This window comes from Symphalangus syndactylus, chromosome 11, assembly GCF_028878055.3.
Source record: "Symphalangus syndactylus isolate Jambi chromosome 11, NHGRI_mSymSyn1-v2.1_pri, whole genome shotgun sequence".
NCBI lineage: Eukaryota > Metazoa > Chordata > Mammalia > Primates > Hylobatidae > Symphalangus > Symphalangus syndactylus.
This window is the reverse complement of record NC_072433.2, coordinates 12,699,746-12,712,379: the sequence shown is the minus strand read 5'-3', so window position 1 is coordinate 12,712,379 and position 12,634 is coordinate 12,699,746. Positions and strand designations below refer to the sequence as shown.

Here is a 12,634-nt window from a genome sequence, read left to right as displayed (position 1 = left end):
TGCCTTCCCCAAATTAGAAGGACTTATGCCTCAGGGAATTTGTGACTGATGGAACTGAATAGATATCTTGTAGCCATCAAAAACTGGCATGTGGCTCAGTGCCTAGTAGAACCCAGGTCTTGGGGTGATGGCCAAGGATTCTTTGGAGCTCCTTCCTTGCTTGCATCAGCCCATGTGTTCCAAGACAAAGCTTATGGCACAAATTAAAACTACAACGTATACAATTATTTGCAGTTCCCAAAGCACTTTTGATATACATTACTAATTTTAACTTTATGTAAACCGAGAATATAATGTTATCTCTGTTTCAAATGAGGAGATGGAGGCTCAGAAAAATAACTTACGGTTTTACAACTAAGTTTTAACTCCCAGGATGATGAATATGAATTTTAGCTTATAAAATTATGGTCAGATTATACTAAAGACTAAATATGATACTTTGTGGCAATTAATTGGTATAAGTCAAAGTGAAATAATCATAAGGGAATATGTGAATGTACTGTTAACAACATTAAAATAAAATTAATATTTATTGGATGCCAAGCACTATGCCTAACACTACAAACTACTCATTTAATAGTGACAACAACTCATTGAGTCAGACCCTATTACCATTCCTTTTCTACAGATGAAGACTGATTAGACAAATATTACTAAACTGTTAATACCACCACTATGATAAATGGAAACAGGAATAGGCTGCATACAGGGAAATCAACTAATAGTAGTTGATTTTAATTAGGAAATGAGCGCTAGGCTAGGGAAAGAAGAGAAAGGAATAAATCCTTGAGTCTGTCTAAGACAAATGATAGGTTTTCTCCCTGTGAAGCAAACCACTTTTATTTCTTAGGCCATTTATCCCTCCTTCTGAGTATCACTTATACCAATCAGCATTTTCTTTGGTTCTCGATCTGCCTTCAAACTACATCCTCAAATTGTAGCATAAATATTTCCCAGTTAAGTGAAGTGCAGCTAAAAAGAAACAAGGGTGACAAAGGACTAATTCAGCTTGGGACATGGGAGAATGGTAATGCCATTTACCCACATGGTGTGTAGGGAAAGGGAGGTAATCAGGAAGTTGTTCAGTAAGCTGAAAAGTTTGGTTTTGGATGCGCTGGGTTTCTTCACATGCATGTCTGATCTTTGGGAGACAGCCAAATAAAGGATCCCTACAGACAGCAAAAGATTCAGGCCTGGGGCTTTGGTGAGTGATTCAAGCTAATCACACATTTGGAAATTATTCAGCATGGTGGTAATGTTAACAACACCAAAATGGATTAGCTTGTTGAGGTGGTGAATAAAAAGAAAGAACAATGCATTTAGTCTTGGGGGTGTCCATATGAAAGAGGCTTAAGGGGAATCAGGAATTATGTATATGTCATTTTAATAGCAAATTTCAGAGTCTTTTTCAAATGATAAGTTTCCCATAGTCTCCACAAAACTGAATGAGGAAATTTTTAAAAGTCCATAATATTCTTTTACTCTATAATCCTAGTAACTGATTTATTTTAGGCTTAAATGCTATTTCAAGGAATGTGCTGGTCTAAGAGACAGTACTATTAGGTTATTTCCTCCCATTTTGAAATGTATTAAAAACGTACTAAATGAGCCAAGTAATATAATAGGGAAAGAAATAGAGAATAATTACATTAAATAACTGAATTCCAAGAATAATAGCTTCCAGGAAGCCAAGGCAAAAAGTGATCATGGCGAATTAACTAGATATTATCCCATGTAGAGTTTTGGAAACATGGCTAATTATCAGTATCACAAGGGCTGTCCCTCACCAGGAGAGTCCAGTGAATGGTCTTACAGCTGAGAAGCTGTGTTGTTTTAATTTAAAAGTTCCCCAGGAAATTCTGAGAACTAATGAAATTTGACAAGCACTACTCTAATAAAGGAAACATAGAAGTTCACAGGAGAGACAAACTTTTTTTCTAGCTCTGAAATCAGAAAGAGATTTTGTTCCATTGACATTGAAGAACATTCGATAATAAAACAGTGTCCTCAATGGAATTTAAAAAAAAACAGGTAAGATTTTATCTGTCTTTTTTTTTATTTTTAATAGAGACAAGGTCTTGGTGTCACCTGGGCTGGAGTTCAGGGATGCTAATTTTGGCTCACTGTAACAAACTCCTAGGCTGAAGTGATCCTCCTGCCTCAGCCTCCCAAGTAGCTAGGACTACAGGTGTGCACCACCATGCCCAGCTAATTGTGCCTGGCTAATTTTTAGCTTTTTTATAGAGACCAGTATCGCAATATTGTCCAAGCTAGTCTTGAATTCCTGGCCTCAAGCCAACCTCCTGCCTTTTGCCTCCTAAAGGTCTGGGATTGCAGGTGTGTACCACCACACTCGGACTTATATGTCTGTGTCTTTATACTGACTTTTGACAAAATAAAAGCCACCAACATAATATTAAATTACAATTCTGTTGCTGTAGTAAAAGAATCATCTGGGTCAGTTGAAAAAAACTATACTCCTTTGGGGCCCAGAAATTTGCATTTGTAATAAGCCACCAGTTGATAGTGATACAAATGGTCCAGGAACGCATTTTTACACTGAGAGAATGGATGGTTAACAACAGTCCTTAGCATTTTAGGTTTAGATATCAAATGTTAAGGTGTACCATTTGTAATAGACATTTTCACCATTTTTGAAAACTGAAGCAGGGTTAATCTACTTCTATAAGCTGGGAAGACTTCTGTGGTATAAAACCAGAACACTTCTAGTGAAACTTTTCTTCAACACTCAGGAAAATATTAAAAGCATGGGTTGCTTTATATGCCACTAGAGTAGATATTAATCTCACTCTAAAAAGAAGAAATTCATACTCAATGGATTAAAACCTTTTAAAATCATGGGATAAAACATGGGAAAACGAATTTACTAGTCTTTTGGTAGAGATGCACTTTACTCAAAACATTAAAGAGCCAAAGACATCACTGTGTTAATACAACCATATATAATATAAGGTCATATATATGGTCCTGACTTGCTGCAACCCAACATATTTGGAAACATCTGATTTGTAGCAACACGATTTTCAAGATTGGTCTTTATTTTCAAACACATCAGGAAAAGATATTCTTAAGGGGAGTGCTTCTTTGTGGTCATAGTCATCTCATACGTCTTAAAAACACTAGTAAAAATAAGTAGAGGAATCTGCCATATAAATGTTGCATTCCTACAGATTTAGTAGTAACTTGACCACACACAGAGAAAATGTGGTGTTGGCTGAAGACTAAGGGATAGAGGCAGGGTCCTTTTTCTCTTTACTAGTTATCGAATCTAGTTACTAGTTACTGAATCCTAAATTCAAGTCAACTCTCAGTGAGAGAGACTTGAACTATCATAGATTTTTAATACTCTAATATATTGTGACTAAAAAACAAAGGTAGGATCTACCATAGACATATAAATAGCACCCTGCTGGATTCAGGTACTTTGGATCTAGTTCTTTTTAGATGGTTTTCATACTGCAGTATAGGTCATAGAAGTCTGACTCCAGTTCACCTTAATTCTCTAGGTCCTTTAGTCTAGATACTAAGTGCAGGATTTCTTTTTAGGAAAAACTTTGTGCTTCAGAATAGTATCCATGAAATAATATGAATTTGAAAATTCCTATTTTTAAACCTAAGTGAGCAATAAATAAGCATGTACCTTTCATTGTTTCCAATTCCTGATAGCTTTTGCAGGATAAAAATTCTAGGACAGAAATGCTTATTCCACTGAACTAAAAAGTTGGAACCCATCCATTGCATACTATCAGTATTTTGACATTAAAAATTTAAATTTTTACCAAACTAATAAATAGACCTAATTTAAATATTAAATAGTAACAGCAGGAAAAACATTTCTCCATTCTCTCTCCTCCCAGTCCCACACTTCCCAAAGGCAACAACTAAACTCTTTTAGACTTTTTTTTCTAGCATTAACTAATAAAACACTTCTACTACTTCTTGATTTGCCAATTTTAGGCTTTATTGACTTTCTATTATCATAGGTGATGATTTAGTATTCTTAACCTCCCACTTCCTATCTCCTGTTATCCTATATCACCATTTTTTGGTCAGTGTTTACACTATTTCCTAAGAAAAAATGCAGAGGCAGAAAATATTTCATGATTATTTCCTTCCTTGCACTACTTTAGATTTCTGGAATAAACAATTGTCTCACATTTTCTACCTGCATAGTTTTCTATGAACTCATTATTTCAATTGTTCAACTAGAGCTGTTGTATGACCACCAGCAATTTTTTTTTTACCCCCAGTGCTCAAATATATCAGATAATATATTGGTTCAATTTTTCCCCCTGGAGATTTCTCTCTCTGAAGTTCCCCCTTCTTCCCGCTCCAATCTGGAGAAGGCTCTGGGCACACCTTTGTCTTATAACTTCTTCTTGGTGTTTTTCTGTGGTGGATTTACTATTTCAATTTTGTGCTTTCCTTTTTTCCCATTTTTCTAGAGTATTATCATCCTGCAGTTCTCTAAAGAGAGTTGCATGGCAGATACACTTTTTGAGTCCTTACATTCACACATGATTAATTGGTTGGCTATACATTTCTAGGATGCAAATAATTTCTCCCTCAGATTTTTAAAATTCATTAATTATTTGAGATGGGGTCTTGCTATGTTGGCCAGGCTGGTCTCAAACTCCTGGCCTCAAGCAATCCTCCCATCTTGGCCTCCCAAAGTGCTGGGATTATAGGTGTGAGCCACTGCACCCAGCCTTCCCTCAGATTTTTGAAGGCTTTCTGTCCTAATACCCATTGAGCACTGAAAACATCAGTGCCATTTTGATTTGTGTTCCCTTCTAAGTGATTACAAATCCCTAATCCTACCACCACACCTACAACCTGCAATCTCTTAAGAGCTTCTCCTTATTTCTGATGTTCTGAAATTTCACAATGGTATGTCTTGGTTTGGATTGTTTTATCTTTGTTACATTGTTGGTTATTAAGTAGACTCTTTCAATTTAGACTCATCTTGCAGGTCTGGGAAAATTTCTTATATTTCTTCTTTGATAATTTCTGCCTATTTTCAGTTCTTTTTTTGGGGGGACTCATTACATTAATATTGTACTTCCAGCTTGCCTCCTAAATTCTTCTATCTTTTCTATTTTCCATTTTTGTTTTTTGTTGTTCTATTTCTAAAAAATTTCTCAACTTTGTTTTTCAAACTTCCATGTATTTTGGTTACATATGTTTTTATTTTCCAAAGCTTTTTCATAGAGCTATTTTTCTTTTCCTTTTTTTTTTTTCCCTTTGAGACAAAGTTTCACTCTGTTGCCCAGGCAGGAGTGCAGTGGCATGATCACAGCTCACTGTAGCCTCAACCTTCCAGGCTCAAGGGATCCTCCCATCTTAGCCCCCGCAGTAGCTGGGATTACAGGAGCACCATCATGCCCATCTAATTTTTTTTTTTAATTTTAGTAGAGAGGAGGTCTCACTATGTTGCCCAGGCTTCTTGTGAACTTCTGAGCTCAAGTGATCCTCCTGCCTGACCCTCCCAAAGTGCTGGAATTACAGGTGTCAGCTACCATGCCTAGCCTCTTTTACTATTATTTGAATATATACCTCTATATACTTATTATTTTTTATTGGGCCTGGGAAAGGAGTAGCAATAATAATAAGCATTATTTCAAAGAATAATGCTTAATGTTTTAAAAAACTGTACATAATGTTAATGGCTTTTAATGTGGATTGTTAGGGATTCAGAATGTTTAAAATTTAGCATTATGAGTGATTTCTCCGGATAAAACTGGTAACAAGCACTTTGTTGATAATTTAATTTTATATCACCCAATAATGGACAAAATAAGCATAAGCAGCACATAAAATAGAGTCCTCATTTACTACTGTTGACCTTCCTTTTTCAGACACCTCTCTTGGCTGATAAACACTACTCCCCCAGTGATTGTCCTGTGCTTGATTCAATCTTTCTAATCTTCTTTGGCAGCTTCTTTTACTATATATGGTAGTCCTCCCTTAACTGTTGGGGATACATTCCAAGATCCCCAGTGGATACCTGAAACTGCATACCAAATAGCATCAAACCTATATATACATTGCTGTTTTTTCCCTATACATAGATACATACATACCTGTGATAAAGTTTAATTTATAAATTAGGCAGAGTAAGAGATTAACAATAATAAAGTAGAACAATTAAAACAGTATCCTGTAATAAAAGTTATGTGAATGTGGTCTTTCTCTCTCAAGATATCTTATTGTTCTGTACTTAGCTATTTTCAGACCCAGTTGACTGTGGGTAACTGAAATTGCAGAAAGTGAAACTGCAGATAACGGGGGACTACTGTATCCACCCCAAGGTTGTCTACACACACTCACCCATTGCTTCAATTGCAACCACAGTGCTGATGACTTCCCAATGTCTATCTCTAACCCAGACCTCTATCATAAACTCCTCACCGTAGACTAGTTCTCACTAGTTCCCAGTGGTCATCTACTTCCCCATTAGATTCTATGAGACAGCTCAGGCCTTTAATTTTCATTAAAATGTTTTATTATTTATACTTTAAATAGGCAATACATTCAAATAATTCAATTCCAAAAGATATAAACGGGTATACTGTAAAATTTCCAGTCCTAGCCTCCATCCCTTAGCCACTTAAAAGTTCTTCTCCTGGGAGGGAACCAATGTTATTGGTCTTTTAATATTTTTGATATCTTTCTGGAGATATATTCTGCATACACAAATAAGTCCACTTATATGTGCCCCCTCCCCCACTAGTCACTTTAATTCCAAATTTGTTTTAAAAGGCACCAATGCGGGTGGAACCAAGACTTTCACAACCAATATTTCTTTTTTTTTTTTTTACTATTATACTTTAAGGTCTAGGGTCCACATGCACAACATGCAGGTTTGATACATAGGTATACATGCACCATGTTGGTTTGCTGCACCCATCAACTGGTCATTTACATTAGGTATATGTCTTAATGCTGTCCCTCCCCCAGCCTCCCACCCTACAACAGGCCCTGGTATGTGATGTTCCCTGCCCTGTGTCCAATTGTTCAGTTGAACAATTCCCACCTATGAGTGAGAACACGTGGGGCTTGGTTTTCTGTCCTTGTGATAGTTTGCTGAGAATGATGGTTTCCAGCTTCATCCATGTCCCTGCAAAGGACATGAACTCATCCTTTTTTATGACTGCATAGTATTCCATGGTGTATATGTGCCACATTTTCTTAATCCAGTCTATCATTGATGGACATTTGGGTTGGTTCCAAGTCTTTGCTATTGTGAATAGTACTGCAATAAACATATGTGTGCATATGTCTTTATAGTAGAATGATTTTAATCCTTTTGGTATATACCCAGTAATGGGATTGCCGGGTCAAATGGTAATTCTAATTCTAGATCCTTGAGGGATCGCCACACTGTCTCCCACAATGGTTGAACTAATTTACACTCCCACCAACAGTGTAAAAGCATTCCTATTTCCCCACATCCTCTCCAGCATCTGTTGTTTCCTGATTTTTTAATGATTGCCATTCTAACTGGCATGAGATGGTATCTCATTGTGGTTTTGATTTGCATTTCTCTGATGACCAGTGATGATGAGCATTTTTTCATTTGTCTGTTGGCTGATTAGATGTCTTCTTTGGAGAGGTGTCTGTTCATATCCTTTGCCCACTTTTTGATGGGGTTGTTTTTTTCTTGTAAATTTGTTTGAGTTATTTGTAGATTCTGGATATTAGCCCTTTGTCAGATGGGTAGATTGCAAAGATTTTCTCCCATTCTGTAGGTTGTCTGGGCACTCTGATGGTAGTTTCTTTTGCTGTGCAGAAGCTCTTTAATTAGATCCCACTTGTCTGTTTTGGCTTTTGTTGCCATTGCTTTTGGTGTTTTAGTCATGAAGTCCTTGCCCATGCCTATGTCCTGAATGGTATTGCCTAGGTTTTCTTCTGAGGTTTTTATGGTTTTAGGTCTAACATTTATGTCTTTAATCCATCTTGAATTAATTTTTGTATAAGGTGTAAGGAAGGGATCCAGTTTCAGCTTTCTACAGATGGCTAGCCAGTTTTCCCAGCACCATTTATTAAATAGGGAATCCTTTCATCATTTCTTGTTTTTGTCAGGTTTGTCAAAGAACAGATGGTTGTAGATATGTGGTGTTATTTCTGAGGCCTCTGTTCTGTTCCATTGGTCTATATATCTGTTTTGGTACCAGTACCATGCTGTTTTGGTTATTGTAGCCTTGTGGTATAGTTCAAAGTCAGGTAGTGTGATGCCTCCAGCTTTGTTCTTTTTGCTTAGGATTGTCTTGGCAATCCGGGCTCTTTTTTTGTTCCATATGAACTTTAGTTTTTTCCAATTCTGTGAAGAAAGTCATTGGTAGCTTGATGGGGATGGCACTGAATCTATAAATTACCTTGGGCAGTATGGCCAATTGCACTATATTGATTCTTCCTATCCATGAGCATGGAATGTTCTTCCATTTGTTCATGTTCTCTTTTATTTTGTTGAGCAGTGGTTTGTGGTTCTCCTTGAAGAGGTCTTTCACATCCCTTGTAAGTTGGATTCCTAGGTATTTTATTCTCTTTGTAGCAATTGTGAATGGGAGTTCACTCATGATTTGGCTCTCTGTTCATCTGTTACTCATGTATAGGAATGCTTGTGTTTTTTGCATATTAATTTTGTATCCTGAAACTTTGCTGAAGTTGCTTATCAACTTAAGGAAATTCTGGGCTGAGACGATGGGGTTTTCTAAATATACAATCATGTCATGTCATCTGCAAACAGGGACAATTTGACTTCCTCTTTTCCTAGTTGAATACCCTTTATTTCTTTCTCTTGCCTGATTGCCCTGGCCAGAACTTCCAATACTACATTGAATAGGAGTGGTGAGAGAGGGCATCCTTGTCTTGTGCCGGTTTTCAAAGAGAATGCTTCCAGTTTTTGCTCATTCAGTATGATATTGGCTGTGGGTTTGTCATAAATAGCTCTTATTATTTTGACATATGTTCCATCAATACCTAGATTATTGGGAGTTTTTAGCATGAAGCGCTGTTGAATTTTATCGAAGGCCTTTTCTGCATCTATTGAGACAATCATGTGGTTTTCGTCATTGGTTCTGTTTATGTGATGGATTATGTTTATTGATTTGTGTATGTCGAACCAGCCTTCCATCCCAGGGATGAAGCTGACCTGATCGTGGTGGATAAGCTTTTTGATGTGCTGCTGGATTCAGTTTGCCAGTATCTTATTAAGGATTTTCACATCGATGTTCATCAGGGATATTGGTATAAAATTCTATTTTTTTATTGTGTCTCTGCCAGGCTTTGGTATCAGGATGATGCTGGCCTTATAAAACGAGTTAGGGAGGATTCCCTCTTTTTCTATTGATTGGAATAGTTTCAGGAATGGTACCAGCTCCTCTTTGTACCTCTGCTGGAATTTGGCTGTGAATCCATCTGGTCCTGGACTTTTTTTGGTTGGTAAGCTATTAATTATTGCCTCAATTTCAGAGCCTGTTATTGGTCTATTCAGAGATTCAACTTCTTCCTGGTTTTGTCTTGAGAAAGTGTATGTGTCCAGGAATTTATCCATTTCTTCTAGATTTTCTAGTTTATTTGTGCAGAGGTGTTTATAGTATTCTCTGATGGTAGTTTGTATTTCTGTGGGATCGGTGGTGATATCCCCTTTATCACTTTCTTGCATCTATTTGATTCTTCTCTCTTTTTTCTTTATTAGTTTTGCTAGCGGTCTATCAATTTTGTTGATCTTTTAAAAAAACCAGCTCCTGGATTCATTGATTTTTTGAAGGTTTTTTTGTGTCACTATCTCTTTCAGTTCTGCTCTGATCTTAGTTATTTCTTGCCTTCTGCTAGCTTTTGAATGTGTTTGCTCTTGCTTCTCTAGTTCTTTTAATTGTGATGTTAGGGTGTCAATTTTAGATCTTTCCTGCTTTCTCTTGTGGGCATTTAGTGCTATAAATTTCCCTCTACACACTGCTTTAAATGTGTCCCAGAGATTCCAGTGCGTTGTGTCTTTGTTCTCATTGGTTTCAAAGAACATCTTTATTTTTGTCTTCATTTCGTTATTTACCCAGTAGTCATTCAGGAGCAAGTTGTTCAGTTTCCATGTGGTTGAGTGGTTTTGAGTGAGTTTCTTAATCTTGAGTTCTAATTTGATTGCACTGTCATCTGAGAGACAGTTTGTTGTGATATCTGTTCTTTTACATTTGCTGAGGACTGCTTTACTTCCAATTATGTGGTCAATTTTGGAATAAGTGTGATGTGCTAAGAAGAATGTATATTCTGTTGATTTGGGGTGGAGAGTTTTGTAGATGTCTATTAGGTCTGCTTGGTGCAGAGCTGAGTTTAATTCCTGGATATCCTTGTTAATTTTCTAATTGATCTAATATTGACAGTGGGGTGTTAAAATCTCCCATTATTATTGTGTGGGAGTCTAAGTCTCTTTGTAGGTCTCTAAGAACTTGTTTTATGAATCTGGGTGCTCCTGTATTGGGTGCATATATATTTAGGATAGTTAGTTCTTCTTGTTGAATTGATCCCTTTACCATTATGTAATGGCCTTGTCTCTTGGGGAAGTTCTCCTTGATAATATCCTGAAGAGTGTTTTCCAACTTGGTTCCATTCTCCCCATCACTTTCAGGTACACCAATGAAACGTAGATTTGGTCTTTTCACAGTCCTTTATTTCTTGGAGGCTTTGTTAATTTCTTTTTACTCTTTTTTCTCTAACCTTGTCTTCTCGCTTTATTTCATTAATTTGATCTTCAATCACTGATACCCTTTCTTCCATTTGATCGAATTGGCTATTGAAGCTTGTGCATGTGTCACGATGTTCTCTTGCCATGGTTTTCAGCTCCATCAGGTCATTTAAGGTCTTCTCTACACTGTTTATTCTAGTTAGCCATTCGTCTAACCTTTTTTCATGGTTTATAACTTCCTTGCAATGGGTTTGAACGTGTTCATTTAGCTCAGAGAAGTTTATTACCGACCTTCTGAAGCCTACTTCTGTCAACTCATCATTCTCCGCCCAGCTTTGTTCCATTGCTGGCGAGGAGCTGTGATCCTTTGGAGGGGAAGAGGCGCTCTGATTTTTTTTTTTTTTTTTTTTTTGAGACGGAGTCTCGCTCTGTCGCCCAGGCTTGAGTGCAGTGGCGCAATCTCGGCTCACTGCAAGCTCCGCCTCCCAGGTTCACGCCATTCTTCTGCCTCAGCCTCTCCGAGTAGCTGGGAATACAGGTGCCTGCCACCACGCCAGGCTAATTTTTTGTATTTTTAGTAGAGACGGGGTTTCACTGTGGTCTCGATCTCCTGACCTCGTGATCCGCCCGCCTCGGCCTCCCAAAGTGCTGGGATTACAAGCGTGAGCCACCGCGCCCGGCCGAGGCGCTCTGATTTTTAGAATTTTCAGCTTTTCTGCTCTGGTTTCTCCCCATCTTTGTGGTTTTATCTACCTTTGGTCTTTGATGTTGGTGACCTGCAGATGGGGTTTTGGTGTAGATGTCTTTTTTGTTGATGTTGATGCTATTCCTTTCTGTTTTTTAGTTTTCCCTCTAACAGGTCCCTCAGCTGTAGGTCTGTTGGAGTTTGCTGGAGGTCCACTCCAGACCCCGTTTGCCTGGGTATCAGCAGTGGAGGCTGCATAACAGCAAATATTGCAGAACAGTAAATATTGCTGCCTGATCCTTCCCTCTGGAAGCTTCGTCCCAGAAGGGCACCTGCCTATATGAGGTGTCTGTCGGCCCCTACTGGGATGTGTCTCCCAGTTAGGCTACACGGGGGTCCGGGATCCACTTGAGGAGGCAGTCTGTCCATTCTCAGAGCTCACACGCCGTGTTGGGAGAACCACTGCTCTCTTCAGAGCTGTCAGAGCTGCAGACGTTTAAGTCTGCAGAAGTTGTCTGTTGCCTTTTATTCAGCTAAGCCCTGCCCATAGAGGTGGAGTCTAGAGGCAGTAGGCCTTGCTGAGCTGTGGTGGGCTCTGCATAGTTCGAGCTTCCTGGCCACTTTGTTTACCTACTCAAGCCTCAGCAATGGTGGATGCCCCTCCCCCAGCCAGGCTGCTGCCTTGCAGTTCGATCTCAGACTGCTGTGCAAGCAGTGAGCAAGGCTCTGTGGGCGTGGGACCCACCAAGCCAGGCACAGGAGAGAATCTCCTTGTCTGGCAGTTGCTAAGACCTTGGGAAAATTGCTGTGTTTGGGTGGGAGTGTCCCATTTTTCCAGGTACAGTCTGTCACAGCTTCCTTTGGCTAGGAAAGGGAAATCCTCTGACCCCTTGCACTTCCCGGGTGAGGCGACACCCTGCCCTGCTTCAGCTTGCCCTCCGTGGGTGGCACCCACTGTTCAACCAGTCCCAATGAGATGAAACCAGGTACCTCAGTTGGAAATGCAGAAATCACCTGTCTTCTGTGTCGATCACACTGGGAGCTGCAGACCGGAGCTGTTCCTATTCGGCCATCTTGGGACAGATCCCCCAGTATTTCAAATACTGAACAGATATCCCCTAACAAAACATAAGTATTGGCTGGGTGTGGTGGCTCGTGCCTATAATCCTAGTACTTTGGGAGGCCGACACTGGTGGATAGCTTGGGTCTAGGAGTTCCAGACCAGCCTGGGCAACATGGCAAACCCC

The 12,634-nt window shown here is 38.8% G+C and overlaps 1 protein-coding gene across 7 annotated transcripts in view; it reads left to right on the top strand.

Annotated features, from left to right (window-relative positions):
• XKR9 (XK related 9) overlaps positions 1-12,634 on the top strand; it is a 114,120-nt gene that overhangs the window by 4,776 nt on the left and 96,710 nt on the right. The window lies entirely within an intron of this gene.